We start from the raw sequence: 2,888 nt of genomic DNA, 5'->3' as shown, positions 1-2,888 counted from the left end.
TTTTTTTTGGAGAGATTTTCACTGTAGGGCGCGTGCGCTCGCCAGACAGACAGAGAGAGACATAGAGACAGAAAGCGAGAAATCACCCCCCAGGGGGGATGGTCACGCCGCAATCCCTTCTCCTCCATTCTCCTCTCGGGATCTTGGGCACGCACGCACACGCGCCCGGCGTGAGTTTTAAGCCACCGGGTCCGGGACACGAACCGCGGTCGACTACGTGGGAGTCCAGCGACATAGCCATTACGCTAACTGCTGGTTCCCCCTTTTGGATATTTAGAAATAAAAATATGGAACACTTCATGAATTTGCGTGTCATCCTTGCGCAGGGGCCATGCTAATCTTCTCTGTATCGTTCCAATTTTAGTCTATGTGCTGCCGAAGCAAGCACTCCCCAAAATTTTTATGTTGAGGCCCTAGGTATGAATGTGATACCTTTTAGAAATGGGGACTTTAGGAGGTGGCTGGATTCAGATGAGGTCATAAGCGTGGATCCTGGACTGATGGGATTAACATTCTTATAGGAAGAGAGCAGAGAACCCACAGCAAAAAGGGAGCCACACAGCCTGACGGCTCCTGGGACCCTGGCAAGTCCCTCCCCTCCTTGAGCCTGCCACAATTTCAAAGCTACTGTGGGGTTGCACATCCCATTCAAAAAGCACCCCCCCGACATATGCTCAGCTCACACTAGCAACAACGCTGGCTTCAACTCTGTGGGTGACTGCACTTGCCATTACCGTGGGATCCTCTCTGGCCAGAAAGGAAACTGAGGCTCTCTGGGACAGCCAGAACATCCCACAGGGCTCCCCTGGATCTCGTGGGTGAGCCCCTCACCTTCCTGACATAGGAGACAGCGTCCTCCTCCGTGTACACCTCTGCGCTCACACCCCCTCGCCTGCGGCGGGCCTTCACCACGGGATTCGGAGGGGTCGGCGACACCTCTTCATCATGGGAATCTGACTGGGAGTTGGACTTCTGCCGGGCCAGAATCTGTCTGTTTTCTTCCTGTGTGGGAGAAGAAAATGGGGAGAGGAGGTGAGAAAGGTTAACTGTTAGGGCAGCCCCTGGGGCACAGCAAAACCCGAGTCTATCCAGCTGGAAGATGAGGCTTCAAAGTGTCTCCTGGACAAGGCAGGGGAACCCAAAGCTTATCAGGAGCCACGCTGCTCATCACTGTCACCTCCCACAAGCCTCTCTGATGTCTCCCTTCTAACATCTTCTGGTCTTGACCTTTCCTCCCCTGGACTAACCACATGGTCACGCCATCCGCCACCTACCCTTCCAGGCACCCAGGCTCACCCCAGCCCCCTTCGCCCCCCTGGACTTCAAGGGCATCTACAAGTCCACCTCCTCCCATCTAGACAGCTTTGCCAGCCACGGAGCACTCACTTAGGACATTTTCTGTTCATTGACACAGTAAGTCACATCCCAGGCCAGTCGGGTAGTCCCGGGTACCTGATGTTGACTCTGCAGGGTCCTACACCATTGTTGAGTATCTGAAGAACCTCCAGCCCATGTACCCCATGAAGGACACCCCTTTCCTCAGGTCCCCAGCGCACAGTAGACACATACGTATGAATGTAGGAAATACCCAACTGTTTTCTTCCCTCTCTTTTCATTAGTTAATTGCTTTTTAAAAGTTATTCATACATGCAGAGGACACAGAGTACAAAGGGCTGGGCAGTGCGAAGGGGGCTCCCGCTACCCACCAGCGTCTCCACTCTCATACGTCCCAGAAGCAACCTCATTACCACCTGTACCCCCACCTGGGTACCAAGGGCCCATTCACTGTCTACCCACCCTCAAAGGGCCACCTCCCCTAGATGCCACTCAACACCCAGCAATCTCCTGAGTCGATTCAGGCCAACACTTGACTTTACCCAGGTGAGGAAACAGTCCTCAGTCTGCGCCCATCTCTCCTCCCATGGTTCTCCTTTCTCTAAAGGACCTGGGCTTAAAAACCCAAATCTTTTGAATCCACTGCCTTAGCATTCCTGGAGATTGCTTTCCTGCCTTCCAGAGCATCCCTTTCTGCTCCTCTGAGCTGCATTCTTACTTCAAGCTTCCTACATATCCTGCAAATCCTGAGGGAAGCACGGAGCTGTCCTAATTCACACCATCATATAAATGACTAACTTCTAGGTCACTGATTCTCCCCAAGGAGTTGTAGTTTGTAAAGAAGATGTTTTTAAAAGGTCACGGAGGGGACTCTGCAGTTCGAGTGGGAGGTGGGGCGGAGGTGTTTTCCTACAGAGCACTTACAGGAAAAAGCAAATCAAGAGCACTATCATCCCCTCATCCAAAACAGATTAATAGACAGTAGTTTCCCCTTGTCCACAGGGGATACATTCCAGGACCCCCAGTGCAGGCCTGAAACCATGCACAGTGCCAAATCCTATGTAGGGGATTTTTGAAAAGTTCATGAAAAATACATGTCATGAAAAAATGATGCATGAATTTCAAAATGTTTGCACCAAAATTAACGCATACTTTAATTCCTTTTGGCCACAAACTTTTTGAAGTCCCTTTTAAAAAAATTATTCAATTTTATTTATTATTATTTTTTAATTTGACTAGAGAGAGAAAGAGGGAGAGAGTGAGAGGGAAAGTGAGAAAGGAAGGAAGCCTGCAGGTCCAGGACTTGAACCGTGGTTGGCCATGTGGGAGTTCAGCACCTTCATCACCACGCCACCTGCCAGCCCCTTGAAGTCTCTTTGTATATACTGTTTTTTTTTTCCTATAGAAACATACCTATGATAAAGATTAATTTATAAATTAGGCTAAGAAAATAACAATACTAATAGTAAAATAGAACAGTTAAAATATACTGCAATAAAAATTATATCAGGGGGTGGCAGGTGGCGTAGTGGTTAAGGATGCTAAACTCCCAT

General features: G+C 49.4%; 1 non-coding gene across 1 annotated transcript; it reads right to left on the bottom strand.

Annotated features, from left to right (window-relative positions):
- Window positions 1–281: 281 nt before the first annotated feature.
- On the bottom strand, window positions 282–388 carry LOC114006005 (U6 spliceosomal RNA). The gene has a single exon (XR_003547780.1). It is a non-coding gene; the product is annotated as a U6 spliceosomal RNA (small nuclear RNA).
- Between the last annotated feature and the right edge of the window lie 2,500 nt (window positions 389–2,888).

Source organism: Tupaia chinensis, unplaced genomic scaffold (assembly GCF_000334495.1).
Source record: "Tupaia chinensis unplaced genomic scaffold, TupChi_1.0 Scaffold145208_1, whole genome shotgun sequence".
Classification (NCBI taxonomy): Eukaryota; Metazoa; Chordata; class Mammalia; order Scandentia; family Tupaiidae; genus Tupaia; species Tupaia belangeri.
Note: the sequence above shows the minus strand (reverse complement) of the source record. Positions and strands in the feature narration are given on the sequence as shown.